This window comes from Tamandua tetradactyla, chromosome 4 (assembly GCF_023851605.1).
Source record: "Tamandua tetradactyla isolate mTamTet1 chromosome 4, mTamTet1.pri, whole genome shotgun sequence".
In the NCBI taxonomy this organism is placed as follows: domain Eukaryota; kingdom Metazoa; phylum Chordata; class Mammalia; order Pilosa; family Myrmecophagidae; genus Tamandua; species Tamandua tetradactyla.
The window spans coordinates 92,774,387-92,784,414 of NC_135330.1; positions in this window are offsets into that span (position 1 = coordinate 92,774,387).

Sequence of the window (10,028 nt, forward strand, 5' to 3'; positions counted from 1 at the left end):
GTTCTGGGATGAATTGATGACAGCTCTTAAAGGTTTACCAGTGGCAGTCCAGACTCCCAAGAAAGCCATATTTTTCTTGGCACTAATTTCATCAGTCACTCTGCTCCTGATATTTGGAGAGAGCTACTAAAGCTTTGCATGAGCCCACAATCTCCCACTTACTTTGTTTCTATCATAACAAGGTCAAGAAGGAGAAGGAAAAGAGAGGTAGGCACAAGACCAGAGAACAGATTCAGTTTATTGCAGTTTCTGATAACAATGCCCTGTCCCATCGAAAGTCATCCAAAGAATGGATCCACTCCTCAAGGATATTGCTTCGACTGTGGGTCAGAGTGCCCCTAGCAGATAGAGTGTCAGAAACCTCAAGACAACCCTTGACCTCAAAACCCACCAAGGCCTTCCCTCATGTACTATCAATATGAGCATTGGGTACAGGAACAACAGTGAATCCTGACAGGGTTCAGAATGTCCCCCAGATCCCCGAATGTAGCAAGAAAAGAAAACTCTCTTCTTTTATTTTATAGCTATCCATAGATATAAATTTTTTTAAAGTTCCTCACATAACCATGGGAATGTAGGGTCCAAGATCTGTAGGGCAGGTCACAATCTTGTAACTCCAGTGGAGTTCCACAATAAATTCTCAGGAGAGGTTGGCTGGGCAACTGCAGGAATGTAAGGGTCCATGTCTTTAGGGTGAACTGAAAGCTGGCAACTGATGAAGGTCTTCAATGAGCTCTCAGGAGAGGTTAAGTGGGCAACCATGTGAATGTAAGGTCCAAGTCTATGGGGCAGGCTGAAGCTGGAAACTCCAATGAAGGGTCTGGGTGAACTCCACAGGAGAGGCTCACTGGCCAAAACAGGACGAATGACTGTATCTCCTGAATCTTTCTTAAAAGCCTTCCAGTGATTAGATTAATTGTCATTTGACAGAAGACATTCTCCTTAGCTGATTACAGATGCAATCATCTGTGGATACAGCTGACATAATAATTATTTAAGTCCGTGAAATGTTCTCATAGCAACAGACAAACCAGCACTTGCCTCACCCGATGACCTTGCACCACCACCTGGTCATTTGACCCATGAACCTGACCATGACAACTAGTAAACTCAACTAGTGCTTACCCCCTTGTTTGCCTTGAGGCCTCTACTAGATCAAGGCTTCTTGACAAGCAAGAGGAGATCCTTACACAAACAAACTTGCTTGTATGGAGTAGAGCCATCCCAGGGCAAGCCCACTATACAGCCCATGCCTGCATTCAAATTTGGGTTCTAGATCTTAAAAGATGCATTTCTGTATGCCTCCACACCCTAACTTTTAGTACCTACCTACTTTTGAATGGCAGAAATTTAAGGATAAAATTCTTTCTGTCCTCACTTAGACAGTGTTGCCCCAAGGATTTCAATAAAATCCCCATATATTTAAGAATGCCTTACACCGACTTTATTGACTTCCAACTGCTTTAAAGCACAGTTTTGCAAGGTTTTAATAATGTCAACTACCATATTTCTGATATGAAAGTAAATTTTGCTGTAGTCATTTCTGACTACAAGCCCTGAATAAATATGGAAAGTTATGGAAGTTTTTAAAAAGAAACATTTGTAGTCAATGGCTGACTACAAGCTTGGATGGATATAAAAATATTATTATACTAACATTTATTATAATAAATAGTACTTCATTATGGTTTTTCATTTTTTCAGTTTCAAAGGATTGCCTGGAATACTGTTTTTTTTTTCCATCATCACTTTTCCATTGGCTCTAAGTGAACAAGTACCTTTACATATATAGGTATTTTTGTTGGCTAAATGCTGCCTGAGTGCAATATACTAGAAATAAAATGACTTTTAAAACTGAGGCATCCACAGAAAGGTCCTTGACTCAAGAAAGACCAATATCTATAACATGGGAAGGCTTGTGTCTGGCATCTGCCAGTTGTTCTTCCCAGTTCCATTACTTCCAGTTTCTGGTTCCAGTGTTTTCCCCCCAAAATATCTGTAGGTCTTCACTTAGCTCCTCCAAGACACAAATCTAGGTTCTGGCTTGCTTAGCATCTCATAGGGAGGCACACGGCAACACCTGCTGGGCTCTGCTTTTCCAAACACCTGTGCTAGGTATTTACTTTCTCTGTCACACTCCAAGCATCTCTACTGTCTGCATCTCTGTCAGCTCTGAATGAAGTGTTCTCCAAGCATCTGAGCTTCCTCCAAAATGTTTCCCCTTTTAAAAGACTCTAGTAATAAATGAGACCCACCTTAAATGTGTGGAGTAATGTTTCCATCTATTCAAAAATCACACCCACAATTTGGAGTGACACTTGTTGTTGTAGTTTGCAAGCTGCCAGAATGCAATATACCAGAAAAAGAATAGCTTTTCAAAAGGGGAATGTATTGAATTTCAAGTTTCCAGCTCTAAAAATGCAAGAATGTCCAAACTAAGGCATCCAGGGAAAGATACTATGGCTCCAGAAGTCCAATGATGTTTAGGGTTTCTCTCTCAGCTGGAAAGGTACATGGCAATGTCTGCTAACTTTATCTTCAGCCTTCTTCAATGGTTTCCATGGGGTCATTTTCCTTCATCTCTAAGGTTTCTGGCTGTGTGAGCTGTGTGGGCTCTGCTGGCACTTAGCTTTTTCAAAAATTATTCCCTCTTAAAGGGCTTCAGTAAACAATTCCATCTTGAATGGGTGGAGACACATCTCCACGGAAACCATCTAATCAAAAGTTATCACCCGCAATGACTGTGTCACATCTCCATGGAAACAATAAGATGCCACCCAGCAATATTGAATCAGGGTTGAAGGACACTGTTTTTCTGGGGTACATACAGCTTTAACAAAGCACACCTGTCCATGGAAGTAATCTAATCAAAACTTTGCATCCACAACTGGGGGTGTCACATCTCCATGGAAAGAATCTAATCAGTTTCCACCATACAGTATTGAATCAAGATTAAAGGACGTCACTTTTCTGGGGCACACAACTATCAATCTAGCACAGTAGGTCTCCATGGACTGTAGAGATCATTTATGTTTTGTTCCTTTCCTTGAATTGCCCTTTACCTTTTCTCCGAGGAGTATGTAAAGTGTGCTAGATAATCAGAGGACACATTAAGACAATTTTCAAAATATCTCTCTGATAATTTGGAGATGATGAATGATATGTTAATTCATCAGGGAACATCACCAAATTGGATGGAAAACATAAATTCTTCCTTCCAAAGGAGAAGGAAGCATAAATTTAGAGAAGAAAATTGACTCTTCATTTAAGGTGGGCTGATAAGAACTGTCTTTGATTCTGATGATTACTTGGATCTTGGCAATTTTCTGTAACTCATTGCTCCTGGCTATAAACAATTATCTAATTACTGACAACTGATTTTCTCCAGTACATCAAAAAGATTCATGATCCCCTTTGTTATACTGCCCTCAAGATTTATACTTGAGGGCAGTATAGTGTTTCTAAAGCATTGACTCCTATGAACTGATCCTATGGCACAAATCTATTTGATGTATGTTTTCTGAGTGTAGGAATTTGGATACTGCAAGTGAAGTTGAAGTTAGAAAATTTCATCACCAATCTCATCCCATAGAGTCTACTAACATAAAAGTGTCAGATAAAATAAAGAACACCAATTTTCATTTGAATTTCAGATAAACAACAAAGATTTTCCATGCAAGTACATCCTAAGTAATATTAGATTTATAACATTTTGTTTTAGTAAAAACATGTTCCATGCAATATATGATAAACTGGAAATACATTTCAGATAAACATTTCTCAAGAAAACCTTGAAGATTTTGTTGTTGTTTTGTTTGTTTGTTGTATGTCTTCTGACTGGGTAATTTGCAACTAGCTGTGGTACTTCAGGGTAAGCATAAAAACTGATTGAGTAAGCTAATAGATAATATGCTTTTTATGAGTTATCAGTTACAGAAACTCCTGAACACAAAGTATTTTCAAATCCATACAAACATGTACAGAAAGAATTATCAGTCCCTCCTTTTACCTCATAGTTAGTTCTAAATGAAGGCATTAAAATGTACACATTAAAATGTTCATTAACAAATAACAACATTTTCTTTTCCATACCAAAGGAATGGGCAGGGTGAAAGAATCCAGATTTCTTAAAAGGAAGATAATAAATCAGAATGAAAATTGTGAAAATTTCTGAGTGTGATATGTGTCTAAAATTGAATACAAGTGGAGAAGCTAAATGTGTTCCCATAACTTTAACCTAAGAAGTTCTAATTTTGATTATTTACCAATTTTCTGTGATAAATGTACTGAATGACTAGAGTAGAAATTTCTATGGAAATATTTGAAAGTCACAGTGATATTCTTTATATTCTTCATTCTCAATCCTGCAATAATTCTTAGCAAAATATTAAAGACACCAAGGTGTTATAATTAGTGTCAGAATATTGAACTCTCTTGCTCAATTTAGTATATCTACCATAATCAGTAAAATCCTAAAATAACATGCCCCAGGAAAGCATAAATTTTGAGATTAAATTTTCAAATGGAGAAATGGAGATAGGTTTATAATTCATACATTTTGAAGGCAGAAGGCCTGGAGAGGAGAATAAGGCTCAAAAGAGAACAGAGACAATATCATCTAGTAAAAAAGGATGGAGGGGCCTCCTATTTCAAGAATTGTGCTGTACCCCAAGATGATCAATCAAGCTGGAAAAATAGATGCCAAAATTTTGCAGATTCCTAGACTTGTGTTCACTCTCTTGAAAGTTCCAGCCAACATAGAACTGAAAATTCATCTCAATTGACAATTGCCAAATTCTGGTTACTCTGGATTGCAAGAGCTCCAATATTCATGACCTCAGTTACTGTTGTGCAGGATAAATCTAGAGATTCCATTACTTTATAATTTTATTCTGCATTTTATGAGTCTGAATATTTTAAACTCTATTTACTTGTTCAATTGAGAAATATTGCTTTCAGAAACCCAGGTTTTCTTTGAGGGGATCTGAATGTGAGATGTTTCTAAAATTGAATACAAGTGGACAAGTCTAAAGGTGTTCCAATGAATTTAATCTAAAAAGTTCCAACTTTGATTATTTACTGATTTTTGTGCTAAAATATACTGAATGAATAGAGCAGAATTTTCTATAGAAATATTTGATACTCACAGTGATATGCTCTATATTCTTCATTATAAAGTTCCAGAAATAAACCAGAGGCTTGCAAATTATGATGTACTAAATGCACAAGTAAATACTTTAAATGAGTTGTAGACCCTATTACCTCCACTGTATTATATGAGATGAAATGGACATAATAAATCAGTCAGATATCTTAATATGATATAAATAATAGATTTTTGAAATCATGTGTCTAGTTCTCATTGGCCTAAAACTTACTCAATTTGGGAGATATTTAATTAAAAACTCTTGAATTTTACATGTAAATTTGGGCATAAATGTGAATATTTATTTCAAATAAAAAATTTAAAATGCTCATTTCAGAAAAGAAGACAGTTTAATGGTCACATAATCAATATGATACTTACATTAAATATATTTATTACTTAGATTAGAGGCATAAATCAGCCTGAGTAGTAAGAATGTTTTAGAATCTATACAACACCAGAAAAGGTCATATCATTTAATGACATATGTCGTTGATTTTAACCATACAGATACACTTCACTAAACATCATATGACTTATTATTAAATCAATTCCACTTAGTTGGACACCAGAAAGTCCTCTATACAGTACAGTGCAAATTTACATTGGAGAGATGCAATGGAGCAGAAGAGAGTATGGAAAGAGAAGGTGGCCTTTATTGATCATGGTTGTGGTCACCATGCTTTCACCACATATACAGAGGCCAATCACTGTGTGACCATATTGTAAGGTCATATCCAGGGCATTGGTCATAGCCCAAAACTTAAATTTCATTAAATCCATGTTCAATGTCCATCTTTCATTGAGCTTATAGAAATGCCACAAGAAATCTCATGCAAATATTCAACTATACTATTGAAAGAGTGTAATTACAATGTGCAGATAAAGTAAGAGTTCAGTGTTTCTACTTTAACTCATATATCCACAGATATGCTCCAAATAGTATTGGTTCTACTTAGAGTTTTGTCAATGTTGCATCAGTGCAAAAGTATTTCATATGGATCCCTCAGTATTGTGGAGAAGTTATTCTAGCTTCAAAATCAGATATAAAATTATTTTATCTATGAAAAAATATTCTCCATTTTGTCAATAAATATTAAAATTATATAATGGTACATGAAAGTTAACACACACATTCTTGTTCTTTCCAAGAAGATATAACTAGATAAAATGGATCAACAGAGTATGGCAGTGCTGCTTGAATTTATATTACTTGGAGTATCAAGGTGCCCTGAGCTGCAGGGTCCCCTTTTTGGGTACTTTCTCCTCATCACATGGTCCCAGTGGTGGAAAACCTGGGCATGATCATCCTGACCAAGGTGGACTCCCTCTTCCAAATACTGTTATCATGATCCAGAGAGATTTTTTTTTTGCTTGTTGGTGTCCCATACCTGTACAGTTCCTTTCAGTCTCTGATGTTCATCATTAAGATTTTATTTTGATATTCTGTGGTTCAAATGTCATCAGTCATTTTATTATGATGATATACATTTGTTAACCCTGCAGAGCTCAAATGCAAAGGAATTGGAATTGTTGATTATAGTATTTTCAGACTTTAATATGACTTCCTCCCTACTAGTAGTCCTTGTGTGTGCTGATTCTGATAACCATGTTTCAAATGCATTCAACTGAAGGAAGGAAAAAAGCTTTGCCTACATGTACTTTTCAATTGACAATGGTATTTATACTGTATGGAACTCTATTGTTTATGAACATACAACCCAAATCTGGTCACTCTGTTGATTCTGACAAATGGCTTCTGTGTTTTACACTTTAACCATCCCTGTATTTAGCCCCTTGATTTATAGCTTAGGGAAAAAAGAGGTAAAAAATATCTTCCAGAGGTTCTTTAGGAATGCATGCAATATTTTTATTTCATACTCAACATAGAATATTGTCCTAATTAACTATGGCAAAAACAACTGCATTTGAAAATATTTTTGATAGGTATAATTTCAATATCTTTGGTTCCTAAACAGGGACTATTTATAAGGCACAAACAGATCACTTCCCTTGTATTCAGAAATGAATCCTCATAAGTTAGATTAACAATTAAATGTCACTTCTTTCCAAATGTATTCTTCAGGGTTCTCTAGAGAAAAAGAATGAATGACAGAAGATTTATATTATTATGCAATAACAATAATTATTATAATAATTATAATTATAATATAGTAATAATTATTATTATGCAAGAAAGTTATTGTAAAATCAGCTCCCATGACAATGGTGAATGGCAAATGTGATTTTCATAGGACAGGCCACAAGTTGTGACCACCAATGAAGGGGACATTGAACTACCCAGAAGAAGCTGACTGCCTGAAATAGTGTTAGAAATTCTTTCTGATTCCTGAAGTCTGCAGTTTTTACTCTAAGGCCTCCAACTGATTAGAAGAAGAGAATCCCCTCATTGCTGATGGCAATATCCTTGCTGATTTTAGATATTGGCATGCATAGTCACTGTGGTTCTTCAAAGCCATATTTACTTCTGAGAAACATGATCTCAAATCTAATCCCTTTTTTTTGGTTGTTCATTTATTTTAAGCAGGATCTTTTGATGTGACTATCTCAATAATGGTATAAACACTTCGTTCAGAATAGGTCTTAATCGTCTTCTTACTGAAGTCCTTATAAGGAAATTAAATTCAGACAAAGAGAGAAACCCACAGAAACAAGATGCTGAGATCAACAAAACTCAGAAGAGAATGGATAAAACAGCAGACACTCTCCAGTGCCCTTCCATGTGGCAGAGGAGCCAAGGATCACTTGCAGATAGTATTAGGAATAAAGCGTGACCTTAAAGATGCTGGATTTGGAAATTTTCCTCCTTCAAACTCTAAGCTAATTATTTCCCAGTGTTTAAACCAATACATTTCATGGTATTTGTTTTAGCAGCCCAGGAAAATAAAACAGATTTAATCAACTGACTACTGATTTAAATCAACAGCAAAATATCCTTAGTAGCAATCAAATCAGTGATTGCTCAACTAAACACCTTTTGGCTGTAACATAGCTAAATTGACATGTGAAATCATTCCTTATTTCTGATTACATGGTTAGTTATGTGATTCCATAGAAATTCATGAGTTCTCTGATGGGACATTTACTATATTATTCATTAATAAAGATTATGTTTATGTAAGTTTTATTGAAATATACATATTTTTCAATCTTCTTTTCATTTTGTTTTCTGAGCCTAAAATGTAGTGTAAATAAAATTGGAAACAAAAAATTATCTCTGTCTTCTAAAAACATAATAAAGTATATATTTTTTGTTCCTTCTGTTACCAGTGATTACTACCATGGTGATCATTTTTTTTTATATATGCTGACCTCCAACAAATGTGAAACAGATGATAATTTCGATCTGTTAGCAGTAAATTTGATTTCTTTCCTTATGAAAAACTAGTGCCCCACATGATCATTCTCATGGCCATGTTTTCATATGCACAGATATCTGTTAGGAAAGAAGTGAATGGATAATGAAATGGGGGGAAATAAACAGGGTATGTTGTCATGGTCAGGTTTATGTGTCAACTTGGCCAAGTTGTGGTAACTGTCTGGTTGGGCAAGTGATGGTCCATCTGTTGTGATGAGGACATTTCATAGAGTTAAATCATGATACATCAACTGCATCCACAGCTGATTCCATTTGTAATCAGTCAAATGGGAGTGTCTTCTGCAATGAGTGATGCTTAAATCTAATCACAGGAAGCTTTTTAAGGAGGATTCAGAAGAGACAGGGTCTCCCTGTTTCAGCTGGTGAGCCTCTCCTGTGGAGTTCATACAGAACCTCCATTGGAATCATCAGCTTCAGTCTTCCCTGTGGATTTTGGACTCTGGGTTCCCATGGTCATGTGAGACACTTTTATAAATTTTATATTTGCGAGTGTTCCCTGTTGATTCTGTTTCTCTAGAGAACCATAACTAATACATCTTGGTGCCGAGAATGGGGTGGTTCTTAAGAAACAGAATCTTAAAAATGGGTTTTTATGAATGGTTTTCTACTCTGACTGGATGCAAAGACACTAAGGACTTTGATTCCCATAATCAAAATGACACTCCCAATCCATGGAGTGAGTTAGCAAAAGAGAAAGTCAAAATATCACCATTCGATTCTCCTAATGCATTGATTGTATGAAGCCAGGCTCTGGGAGATAAGGTTTTTGACAGCTTTACAGAGTTCTGTAGAAATAAGAGTTATAGAGATGTTGGTTGATTGTTGTTAGATACATTGGCTACATTAAGGAGTGAAAAGGATGAGCTTAAGTCTTCAAACAAGAAGCTTAAGTGTTGTCTGACAGATGTGAAGGTTTCTATGAGTGTACTGAAGGAAAATCTTATTTCCTGTAGCTGTAGACTTGAGCTCTCTGAAAATCAGACTCAGAATCTTATTGTTAGAGTAGCAACTTTACAACACCAACTGAAATCTCAATCTTGCATGGTGCCTGCTGTTATACTGAGGGCACTGATTGGAAAGGAGTGGGACCTTGAAAAATGGGATGGTGACATATGGATTGAGAATGATGTTGGGAGTGAGGTCAAAACCTGAGATCATGCTGAGTCTTCTCTAGATAACCCTGTAATAGTTTGCCCTGAAGACATAACTGCCTGACCTCCAGCCTGCCTTGAGGAGTTGGCCACCCAACCTCTCCTAAAGGAATTAGCCCTAGAGTAATTAATCCTGTTTCACCAGGTGAAACTGCAAATTAAGGTCCTGAGGCAAATGGCTGGAATATATTTCTAATTCGTCTCATGATCCACCCCCACCCCTCATTTCTTTCAGACCTGTAACTAGACTAAAGTCCCAACAGGTCACTAAAGGTGAAGTACAATGTATCACACATGAGGAGGTACATTATACTCCAAAAGGGTTGTGTGA